A 13,208-nucleotide genomic window follows, 5' to 3' on the forward strand; every position below is an offset into this window, starting at 1 on the left:
AAACATTAACACTGACACAGAGGACTCTCTCCTGAAGAATTTATGAATAGACTTTCAAAATGACTAGGTGCTGTTGCATCAGTACTGTTATAGCCATTACATTCCCTTATGGCATTAAAATGTATCACATTGTGTAATCAGCGTACTTAAAGATAGGAAAACATCACTGAAGAATATTCAAAAGCCCCCTTGAAACAATGACGCTCTAGCGCCATTCATTCCTTTGTGCCTGCTTTTGTTTGTGACATTATTATTTCTAGTGATTTTTTTTTCTTGTAGTGTTTGAGACGTACAGTGTGGTGAATGCACCACCTGCCTCAAGTGCAGAGGGAGTTTTCATTGTATGCATCTCTATGCCGTTTTGTATTTGTTTTCCATTTTGTATTTTCTCATTCACTTGGGAGCTTTAGCAACTGAAATACACCTAATTTGTTCATTGAACAACGTGTTTTTTCTTGTATCTACTGCTGAAAAAAGGTGTGAACTACCTTGAGAGAAAAACATGAGGCAAACAAGGCACCAGGTAAATTAAGTGGTCAGGATTATTCCGCTATCTGTGCCTGCTTTTTTTGATAAAAAAGAAAACGTAGTACTTTGCATTCATTACATATTTTTTAGTATAGTTAGCATGTATTAAGTATCCAAAGCAAGCAGCCCTCCCCTATGCCACTCAACGATAGCAGCACTTCTTTCTAGCCATGTGGAAAAAACTCTAAGAATTTAGGGCCAATAGGAATTTGCAATGTGCAGTTTCCAGTGTTTTTAAAGGACTAATATTAAGCTAAATTAAGCAGCACCACATATTTGTATTTATGCTGCCTGTTTTACTGTTCTAGCTCTTTTACTAGAATACAGAAATTTGCTAATTCATTCAATAATGTTTTGCAACATCCATTTTCACACTGCACTTGGTTAACGAAACCACGTGGCTCTACATGACTGGGAAGCTCTGCTCACAGCTCCAGAGTCACAAGCTGTGAAAGGACTAGAGTCGTCCTCTGATTGTTTAGTCACTGAGGGCAAGATTTAATGAAATCGTTGTCTGTTGCAGTACAGGAGCCTACGCAAGCAATGCTTCTCATTATTTCTTGTGCTAAGTCAGTGTCTAGACTGTAGGAATAGTTTTAAGTATTTGTTGAATTAGGTTTGTGTATATATATGTGTGTGTGTGTGTAAAAACAATTTTGATAGTTTTTGAAAGCAGTGTAGGCTAATGGAAGTTAGATGCAATCTTAGAATAAAATAGAATGAGTTCTATGAACTCAAATACCCAAAGAAGCTAAATAACTATTGACATGCTGTCTTAAAGAGAACACTTTTAATGAGATGAGATCTTGGTCATATGCTTGTAGAAAGAGGGTTAATATTTATGTTAAAGGAGATTTTTTTTTCTGCTTTCTTACTGGATCCTCTGCTATAGATAAACAGGAAGTGCATTGACCTAAAGTTGTGGGGTTTCCCTTTCCTGTACCAAGCTACTAGGTTGTCTCATATAAAACCTTAGCTTCACTGTTACATAAGAAGTTCTACAACACTTATTTTTTTAGCGAGTTTATGTGGATGATACTTGAAACAACTACAGCTATGCATGAGAAAACCCTTAGTTGCCTAACACCAAATCCTACAGCCTGTATTCAGTTCTGAAGTAAATTTTCCCTTGGCTTCAGTTTTTCTGGCAGGTTTTCAAGAATAAGTAGAAATCTTATCCAAGTGTCAGATTTGGTCAATAGCCAATATTTTATAGAAATACAGATGTAGAAAGTAAGGGAAAGAGACTAGGTTGAAAAAGGTGCAGCTAGTAGTTGCATCTCTATGAAGTTCCTCTCTCTAGTAGAAGACCGAGTGGTCTTGTATGTGGAGCTTGCTTGTTTGAAAATATGAATGCTCTGCACATGTATACATTTAAATGAGGTTTCTTTCAGTTTTTACCTGAGATGTTTTAAGTGTCTGCCTTTGAAAAAAAGAGCAGAAAGGCTGCAGTCTGTGATTCTTACATTCCCAAGGCATGTCCTTACCTCTTCACAGGGAGGTTTTGCGTCATCATGCCAGCTCCTGGATCTTTTCTTGCTCTTTTGACAGCCTTCTCTAAGTTACAATTCATTTGCACAATGTTCCTGCCTCTAAGCTAATGAGCAATTTTAATTTCTTATTGTTGTTCAATATCCACACTTATTTGCTGCACATTACTGACGTTGTTATGAACATCAGTTCCTTCCTTGGCTTTATATAGACCTTGCTATCTCACCAGTGTTTTTCATAATTAATTTTAACAATACCTTTAGGAGATAAAATGCCATTATTATTTCCATTTTACAGATGCAGAACTGAGGCACATAAAAACAAAAATAAGAAGAATCTACTAATTCTGGGAGCACAACCTGACACTACTCTGTCTTGGTTTTTCAGAGTATCTAGTATTGTAGTGGCACTGTATGCGTTCAAAGCACAGTTTCCATTGATTTCAATTACTCCTATCATGCATGAGGAACACATGCTTAGTGATTACTTATGAAAAATTTGCTTTGAGTGACCTGCCCAGTGTATATGGACTCTGTAAGTCAGAGCTAGCATCTAATTCTTTAGGGCAGCTTCCAAGTGCATTAGTTAAGAAGTCATCCATTCTGTTTCAACTACCTTTTAATTACATAACTTAGCCCACATAATGTAACAAGTATAGCTGGTAGTGACAAAGAAGGTAAAAATATCTGAAGCAGGAGATGCCAAGCATTATAGGCAAGCTTTAGGAAAAAACATCCTAGGCATCATTAAAGCAGTTACTGTTTCCTGGATGACTGCAAGCATGTTAAGCAGGGAATCTGATCCATGGAGACTTATAAGATCCTGAAGGTATTTCTGGAAATATCATACTAAATTATGTCACGTGTAACAAACCTCCTAAAAAGAAGGACAGTGACAATCATGGAGGTGGCTGGATGCCTAAGTGCCAATACTGTACTTCATTCTAACGTTGTAACCCTACATTAAGAATACACCTGCACCCTTCCAGCTTCTGCAACAAGTGAAGCAGTGGAGTCTGAAAAAGTCTTCTGTAATAATTCTAGCATAGGGCATCTCCAAAGTGTGTAATCATACAGGAGTCCTGTGGAGCAAGTTACCTGGAGTTCTTTTCCTTTCAGTTCTCATCCTCCTCCCCCATTCCCATCCACAGTTCTGGCTCTCTCTGCTTTCATCTCAGGATGCCTTTGGGTCTAACACTGACTTTTACTTTAGTTAAGCTTATGGAGAACTTGCAAGTTCAAAGTCTTGTTTGCAGTTGAAGAATGATATTTTTCAGTGAATAAAAATCAGCTGGAGCTGTGCCTTGTGTACCAAGTTTTATCATTTTGGATGCTACCTGTAGACTTTCTCATGAGAACAGTTCATTCTTGATGAAACCAATGGTGGTGGTTTGGAACAGCCTGTAGATTTTATTTCTATTTGGCTTCTGTTTAATTGGTTTTCTGCATGCATACACGAACTGTAAAAATCTATTTGTTTCAAGCAATCACAAACAGAATGGGAGGAAATGTTTTTATCCAGAATTTAATTCACAAAGGGCACTTGGGTCAAATGGTTATTTTCATCTGGCTATTTATAGTGACTAAATGTTATATAAATGTGTCTTGCAGGAGTTGTTTATAAACTAATGGTTGAATCCAGTTCTGATGGAAATATGTGGAACTATGCTGGCCTCATTCACTTATATCAAGTCTGGAACTGGGCCATTCAATTCAGTAGGTTAGTGCAGGATGTAGATTCGTGTTGAATTTGGTTCACTGTCATTATTAGGTCTGTGAATATGAAGAAAATACTCTTGTGAGAAAATATTAACGGCAAAAAATTAAAAGGAATATTTCCGTTAGGCATTTCTCCAGTAGGTGTTCTATGAAGTGTTAATAATATGCAATTAATTCTCTGAATGCAGCATGTGCACCCTTTTTGATCAGGGTTTTGAATGTTTGTGATAACAGGATGCTTTCAGCTCTTTACAAGATGCTGAAAATTCTGTCTGCATTTTAAGGCTTATGCTTGTCTATTGCTGGGAATTTGAAGGAGGGTGGACTTCTGAGTTTGCTGCATATACACATGACTTGGACCAGCTCTGTCTCTTACGTACACTGTGAATCGGGATTATACTATTTTCAACATCTTATTATAACATAGAACATTTTTGTCAGGCACAAAGTGTATGTGCAGCAAATGTATTTATATGTACATGTGTTTCTTAAGACCCAAAACGCCATTCTGTGATTCTGTTTAAATTGCTGAACAGTCTTTCTTCTCTTTTGTCTACAAGCTCATGCATCTATAGTAAATTGGATTAGGCTAAGATGAAATATTTTGTGGGAGATGATAGAAATATTGGGAGCAAACGACTGCACAGCTATTGAATGCATTTATTTGAGCAAGAATAAAATAATATGGCTAGTATGTAATAATTAAGTGTATGCCTATACTGTAACCAGGCGCAGAATCTGTCCAATGATATCCAAGAATGTGTTTCAATAATGACTACACCACTTTTAATGAAAGAACATAGAACATCTTTACAGATAAGTAATAATGGATTTTCTTTTGCTGTTTTTTTAAAGCAAATTGTCAACAGCTGTAATGTAAAGTTAGTTATTTCCTGGCAGTTAACACTCAAGTTTCCAATAATAATATTTGTTTTCCATAGCAAATCGATGCCTTGGTACACTAGAATTAAAATTCTAAATCATCTCAATGAAATGCCTATGTTTCCATTTTTAATTGTTGATGTCAGAAGGGGGGTAAAAACTGCATAATTGTAAGTGGGTTTGGATTTCAATTTAAAGAGAAAGCTGTCATCTTAAATAACTCCAATAACTCCTGGGAGCCAAAATCATTTTCAAAAGATAATAACTTTGAACAAAAAAAACCCCAACCTCAAGTGATGTATATTTATAAACAGGAAAATCATTTTCCATTGAAGAGCAGTCCCTTGAGATCACTATACTTCCACAGAAAAACAATTCTCAGGTTGAATCTAATCCAGTTTCATAGCTTTCTACTGTCCTAGCATTGTACTCTTATCAGTTAAGATGCTAATTATTTCCCCTTTGACTGTATCATCTAATTCTGATGATATCAAAGCAAACTTAAGTGATTAAACATACAATTATTGGACAATTGACGTCATCCAGTGGCAAGGTTCACTTTTTCCTCCTATACACTTATAACGCTATTGTTAAAGTACAGTAAAAGTCCTTTTGTATCGTGACTAGAAGTGGTATCTTTTCTAGAAATGCTGTGCACACTTGTTCCTTTCAGGAAGCAAAGGAGAAAAAACCACTATGTTACAAATGCGGCTTTTTACACTCTGATTTAACCTTTAACAAATGAAAAATACAAGGTCAAAATGTAATTATATTAGAAAATATTCACCTGCATTGCTATATGGATTTTTTTAAAGGGAAAGCCAATAGCATATACTTACAAAATGCACTCATTAGCCCAGATGGCATGTTTCAAACACCAGTGCTGTAGTAGTTTTTTCCTTTTTTTTTTCTTTTTTAACAGTTACTGTAGGATATTTACTAAAAAAGTAAACTGCTCCTTTTTCTGTAACATAAATGATAAATTTGATGTTACATGAAAAGGTAGTATTTATCTTACATTTCTGTTGCTCTTCTGAGAAAAAAATAACAAAGAATCAGAACCTTTAATTAACTGTTCTTGAACTGTCAATAGATTCATGTATTTGTGAAAAAAGGAGGACCTCTGGGAACCGACATAGTAGGACAGAGTCTCATTTTATATTTATAAGCATTTAAATAGTGCTGGACAGTACAAAGAAAACTTGGTCAGAGAACAATTTATATTTATATTCATCTTTGAACTATTTAGATTTACAGAATAGTGTAGAGAAGTCCATAGGTACATTCAGTATCTTTCCTGTATTGACACATTTGGGCAAAAGTAAAACCATAAATATACAGAACAATAAATAATTTCTGTTGCAGTATGGATACTTAGATCTTATCAAAACGGAAATTATTTTGGAACCAGATGCAAAGCCCTTGAAATAAATAGTTTCTTTTCTTTGATTTTGGAGGGCTTCAGACCAGTATGAACTTAAATTTTCTGTCTCATTCAAATCATGGTATCATCAGCAGCAAAACACTTTCCTAGCATTGCTGAAACATTATTTAAACACTGATTTGCAGGAGAAAGAAACCACTTACTGAATCCCCAAGACCACTTCCTGAACACTTTAATTTTACGGGAAAAAGAAAATAGTCATAGGATATTGAAAACAATGGGCCTAGCAGCTTTTGCTTGGGGAAGTCTGGCAATAATGGGTTTTGATTTAAATACTGTTATGCAAAAGTAATTTATCTTTCTTTAGGAAATCTGAGAAAACTAGGAAAACTTTACTGAAGTTTCATTTGTCTTTTTTTCCCATTGCGCTCTTTAAAGTCAGATTTATGAAGTTATTGGTCATGTCAGCTATGTAACTAAGAATCTGAAATGTGCTGTTCCTGACTATTGGCTTAAAATTTTCAATATTCCAATCTTTCTGAAAAATACCCCAACAACCAGAAACAAGTATATTTCCATTTTTTTTTAACTGCGTTTGTATTCTCTAGAAAATTTTAAATAAATTCAATGGAACAAAGACCAGCACTAGATTAGGTCCATATCAATTTATTTAAAAATACTTGTCTAATCTCAGATCAGATGTGGACTATGTAAGTGATCCTCTGCGATTGATTAAATATTTTGATGATTTCATTAGAAATTGGCTATAAATATTTAAAATTGTGAATTATTTTAACACTGAGTGTTATTTGTTATGTGCTCCCGAGGAAAAGAGAATTTGGGAACTATGCCTGTATCTGAATCTGGTTTCTGCTCATATAAATCAATTAGCGTATGTAAAGGCTTATGTTAGGTAGTGCTGATCAGCTAAAACAGGCACTGACTGAAGCATTTTCCTTGGCTGTCAGGAAAATCAATAAACAATAAAAGAAAGGGCTTAGTCTTGAGAAGTACGATCAAGGTCTTCTAAGAATAATCTGAGATTCCAGTGTTGGTGTACTCAAATCTTGATATCTATATCTAACTTAGAATTGATTATTCATTTTCATATGCTTGATCTAAGAACATGACAGTTCTTTAGGTAATGCCTCTGCTTAACTTAGTGCTATATATAACTAAATTGGCTCTTTACATTAAGAATTTTCTATTGAAATAGGAGGTATGTGCAAGGATTTTAAAATGCTCAGAGCATCTGTTCTGTGCTTGCTCAATATTTGATTTTGCCTAAATTTCTTTATAACACTTAGCTGTTTTTTATAACTAAGCCTATTTCCCAGGTCATCCTGTCTCATTCTCTTATGATCTATTTTTCTTTAATTTTCCTTCGACATCTCGTGTAGCAAAAGACATCTATCCACAGTTCTGTGCTTCTTTCACCACCTGACTTCCTCTTTATACACAGTTTAATATCTTTTCCATTAAAGATCCCATGCTGGAGAATTAAGCAGTTCATATTTGGTTTTAACTGGGTGAAGACTTTCAGTTACGTGGGAAGGCTGAAGTTCCCAGGAGTTGATTTTAATACCTTGGATATTAAAGGTAAAAGCCTCAGCCTTATAGGTTAGGGGAAAACAATTATAATTTCTGGTAATTATAATAACAAAAGTCTGTCTAGGACTTAAGCTGTTCAATTTTTTCACAAGTGATCTGGAAAATGGCATGAATTGTGATCTGAAAAAGTTCCCTATTCATACTTATAAAAATTAAGTCTGATAGCAAAAGATGACATGATATTGGAAGGCTGGGCTATAAAATGGCAGATGAAATTAAATGCTGACAAAAGTAAAGCAATGTACATGGGAAAAAGCATTTCTATCTTTACACATGCAAGGATGATCTTTCAATTGATTATTATTTTTCAAGAAAGATCTGGAGTTATGAAAGCTAGGTCTATTAGAACATCTGTGGAGTTCTGGGTAATAGTAAAAATCAAATAAAATATTAAGAATTATTAGGAATAAGAAACAGATTGGAAAAAGTCATTATGCCATTGTTAAACCCATCATGAAGTTACATCTTGAATACAATTTGTATTTCTGACCCCTCCATTTAAAATTCATGTATTAGAACTAGAAAAGGTACAGAATGGGACAACAAAGACAATAAAAGGAATAATTAAATAGATCAGGATTCTTCAGCTAGGAAAATAGGTAACTGAAGGGAAATATGATAAAGGTTCGTAAAATCTTGAGAGGCACAGAAAGTGAATATGGAATGATTGCTCATTCTTTCTTCTAATAAAAAATGAGGGGCCAAATTATACTACAAGGTGGCAGACTTAAAACGGAGGCAGTACTTTTTCATACAGCTTAGTTTGGCTGGGAAAACTCTTGCTACTGGACATTGTGGATGCTAAAAGTTTACACTGGTTAAAACAGCATTTAGATAAATATGTGGAAGAAAAAATCCATCAAGGGCTATTAAACACAGATATTACTTCTGGCTCAGGAAGTCTCTCCCACAAATTGCTAGGGGCTGGAAGAGTATACAGGGAAACTATTGCTATGTAATTGGTATGTTTTTATACTCTTCCCTAGGCATTTACTATTGGCTTTTGCTGGAGACAGGATGCCGGGCTACCTTTGTTTTGACCAGCTATGGCTATTCTTATGATCTTCTCTGAAAATAGCAAGCATTCCCATCGAGTATTTTCTATTGAAACTCAAAAGTCAACATCTTTATAAAGGGAATAACACTTAGTTCACAGAGAAATCATGGTTCTAAAAAACCTTTCTGCCAAGTGCTTTTATGTCCTGTAATTAGAAGTGTGTGTGTGTATACATACATACATATATATATATATATATATAAAAAAGTGTATACAAACAAACACACCAACTTATATAACATTACTGCTATTGATTTTTTCTGTGGTGGTATGATCTTAAAGGTTTGTGCTCCTCTTAACATTCATAAAGATGTGCTTAAAATCAAACATTTGAGTAGTTTAATTGACTTCAAATAACCTTTCGTGTTTTGCTGAAACAGGGTATGTGTAAGGCATTGGGCATTATTGCTAAAGATAAACTATCCTCACTATTAATCATCCTTTCTATATCTTATCCAAATCCATTTCAGCTGGTATTTTTCTAGCGTTTGTAAATAATCATGATTTTTGGTCTGTGTTGTTTGAGCAGTTTTCTTTAGCCTTATTCAGTTTTATAATCTGACCCAGTAAACCTTTACTCCTGTAATGTTGCTGATTGACTTAGCTGCTCATATCAGTGAAAGCTTGGAGAACAAGAACTTGAGTGTTCCTGTGTCACAGCTGTCTAATGATTTCTTCAAAAAATATCCAGTCATTCTTTTTCAAGCATAGACAGCACCTCCTGCTGCTGTGAGATCATATACAGTGAGGATTTCTGATAACACTGGTCCTGATCTTGAAGAAAAACTATCAAGAAGTATTCAGAGGAATGTTCTACCATGACTAAAGTCTATTTGCAAGGATCATTTCAAAATATAGGCTCAGGATTTTAAAATTCAGTTTAATTATATGCCTTCTCTGGGGGCAAAATGGAAGTATGAAAACAAAGAGGAGAAACAGGCAAAACTAGTGCCTTTTTCTCTCTTGGTATTTTTTGTTCCTTCTATTTTTTGAAGATTACATACTACATCTCAAAATAATCTCCTGAATTTACAGAAATCAGTTTCATTGCAACATGCAACAGAAAAAAAGATAAGAAATATCTGGTGTCAGGAATGTATTTTAAGAAATTTTATTAAAAAAAATCTTAGAATACAAAGCTTTAAGAAACATGTCTTCCATTAAATACTGCTAAGTTCTTCTACGTGTCAGTAGAAGTTTATGGTCCCAGAAAATTTTTATTATATTAATAATAGATCTGCATTTCTTTAGTTAATGACCAAAAGAGAAGATCTCCTTTTCTGGGCAGCAAGGCCGAGATTTGTAGTGTCTCACTTCAGGCACCTTTGTATAAGTAAGATATTTGAACTATGGCTTCAGACAAACGGGAATAGGCAAGCACTTCCACAGGCTGATAACTGAATGAACCTAAGCTTTAGACTTAAAGTTGTCTGGAAGGAGCAAGTCACTTTAAAATTTGTTGCTTTTATATTTCTTATATTATTTTTTACAATACAAGAGAACCAGATAATAAAGGGATGTGATGCACGGATGTGTGTGTAGGCAGCTCAACGTTTGCTGATAAAATGACTGTGTTAGTGCATAAGATACTCTTATCGAATGGTGAATGATACAGTAGGAGGATTTCAAAAGAAATCACCAGTCCTGAAAGCCCTTATTTGCATGCCTACTTTATACTTGTACAAGGAAAGACCATCATATTCTTCCTGTGTAAGACATGCAACTTTTATTCCACATATCATTGAAAACTATAATTTCAGCGTAAAGCCCATAACTTCTGTTTAGAGAATATGGTCACATAATAGACTAAAATACTAATGCATTTTATACAGAGAGACACAAAAGAAGATACTAAGCCTTTTTTGGAGTGGTGGAACAGATGTTGCCTGGATCCAACGCAAGAATCCCCAGGGAAAGAAGTAATCTCCTCTGAAGTTGGTGTGCGTCTTGCCTGCTGCTTCTCCTGCTATGATGGATAGTTACAGGAAATAAACTGACTCAGCAACGACACTTGGAATCTCTCTCCCTGCTACCTCCTCCTATTTAGGATTAGTAGATAGATACTCCGATTAAAACCTACTGTCTAGATATAAACTATAACACTGATTAAATGGATCGTTTTGCCAAGGGAGATGTAGCTGAATTGCCCATTTTTCATTCAAATGTTCAAGCTTAGAGAAGTAGCTTCCAGCTCTAAATATATTGAATCACCATTAACCCAATGAAGAGGGTAGGAACACAGATACACACTTTTTATTAGATGAACAGAATTGCTTGTCTGATAATCTGAAGAATTAAATGGTGCTGTTTATTTAGATTCTTTTAAAATGATTTTGGTATAATTCTACATGACAAGGTGTTGATTAAACTAGCAACAACAAGAAATCAGAGTACCCGTATTAAAGTATTTGTACAAGTCTGGTAAGGACCCATTACACAAGGGGAGGGAGAGTGAATAAATAATTGAATGAAAAAGAAAAGGCAGAGAGGCTCACCAGGAAAGAGTTACTACTTGTCCACAGTCAAATAGAAGTCACATCCCATAGGAATCAGTAATCGAACCCTGTTCTTTCAACTCTGTAAAATGATTATGACATAAACATAAGAGCAAAAAACTTTAAGAATAGAAGAAAATGCACATGCAGTTTAAAAGCACTGAGTTCTGCTATGTCAATTACATTTTATGTAGGAAGAAACTGCTTTAAAACATAATAAAATATCTAATTTTGTAAAAGCTCTATTAATTTTAGTTAGCATTCGTTTTGAATTTCTTTAATACATAATAATTCATAATGTATCAAAAGAGAATTAAACTGATTTTTTTGTTTATTAGTCATGTGTTTTTAATGTAAAACTCTCCATATTTATAACAGCTTTAAAAGGGATTAATAGATTTTTAAGGCCAGAAGGGACCATTATGATTATCTAGCTGGATTTCCCTTTGTGATTCCTTATTGACTCTGATGACTTGTGACTGAACTACAATAAATTTTATAGAAGGATGGTAGTAACAGAATATGAATAATTTGCACATTTTATACCATATTTCATATGATAATCTCAAAGCACCTTGTATGTTGTAGACATGGCTGGATATTTCCATTGTGCCTACCACTGAATATTTAAATTCACATGAAGGCTCAAGGCTTACTTCTTAATTAGTTGTTTTACCTGTTTATAGATGTTGCAGTTCTCAGCACGGAGTAGTAAATTACTTCTCTGAATAGAAAGAAATCAATGACAAAATTAGTAACAAGACCCCTCAATGTTTGCTGATTCTGGTCCCTCCCATTCCCTCTCTTCAAAGTACTGCTTCCATTAAAGTATCTAAAATGGTTGGTGCATTCTCCAATAGTTTTTTTTAGGTTTGAATGAAGGGGTGAACTATCTGAAAGGAAATCTAACTTAAAATATGAAAAAATAAACATACCTTCCTTGTATTAAAGAGGATGTGGTATAGATACCTAAAGGCTTTTGGGGATAACAGGGAAAGCAATGAACATAATAGCCAAACTGATCTTGCTTACTCGCGTTGATAGTACCAGTATATCCACCAATGTTTGAAACCAAGTAGGCAGTCTTATAGTTCTATATAGGTTTTGTGCTGAGAATATCAAATAAGAGATCTTAAAAATGAATGCTATTTTCATTATCAAGGATACAGGAAATGAAAGAAATGGAATTTAATTTGACAAGATTTTGGTAGCAAAACACATATAAAAATTCACAAAACTCAAATTAATGAAGTATTACTTCTAGTGAAGAGAAGATACAACAACTGTTAAAAGTAGTATTCTCATCAGGGTCGGAGTTTGTTTTAGAACACATATTTGAGTCATATAGTCCTCTAGTGGCTGCTTTAAAAAAGATAAGGAACCTACCTCTACCTGTGACTGAATGAAAGTTGTCTTTCCTAAGTTCAGGCCTATATTCCTTGACCTGAAAGATGAAGGTTGCCATCTCAAATCTTTTCAGGTGTGTGTCCATGTGCTTGTAGGTAAGAGATTCACAAAACAATACATCTGTGCAAAATAGTTTCATTAATATATGAGGGGAAAGCACTGTACAAAATGACTATTACTAGTTAAACAGTAAGCCACAACACTGAGGGAACATTACCTGCATCTGCCTGTTGAAATTAATGCATTTATTCTGTAGCTAAAATAGACAATAAATTTGCCATTTCTGCTTCACTAAGAAATCATTAAGTGTTGTGATGCAAAAGAAGTAATTATTTTTCCCACACACACAACCAGTGAAAAGAGAAATTTCACAAAGTAATGTTTTTTGTGCAACCTCCTTATTTTAGCTCTGTAGTTATATACTGAGCTATCAGATGTTTCTTTTATTTGTTGCTTGAAGCAGAACCTATTGCAAAGTTGTATTTTCTTCTGTAGTCATTTTAAGCAAATAAATAGCCATCCTGGCACATTTTCCACTGGTATGAAAGGGAAGGAGATGCATGGTTTAATTGTTTATCACTGTATTTCTGGGGTTTTAGCTGCTCATATTGATTGTCATTTGTTTTCTTTTGACC

General features: G+C 34.5%; 1 long non-coding RNA gene across 2 annotated transcripts in view; it reads left to right on the top strand.

Annotated features, from left to right (window-relative positions):
- LOC112970988 overlaps positions 1–11,500 on the top strand; it is a 38,365-nt gene extending 26,865 nt beyond the window's left edge. For both annotated transcript variants that reach the window (XR_003255216.1, XR_003255217.1), the window contains exon 5: positions 10,504–11,500. This is a non-coding gene — a long non-coding RNA (uncharacterized LOC112970988). The remainder of the gene's footprint in view (positions 1–10,503) is intronic.
- The last annotated feature ends 1,708 nt before the right edge of the window (positions 11,501–13,208 follow it).

Source organism: Apteryx rowi, unplaced genomic scaffold (assembly GCF_003343035.1).
Source record: "Apteryx rowi isolate R43461 unplaced genomic scaffold, aptRow1 scaffold_110, whole genome shotgun sequence".
Lineage (NCBI taxonomy): Eukaryota > Metazoa > Chordata > Aves > Apterygiformes > Apterygidae > Apteryx > Apteryx rowi.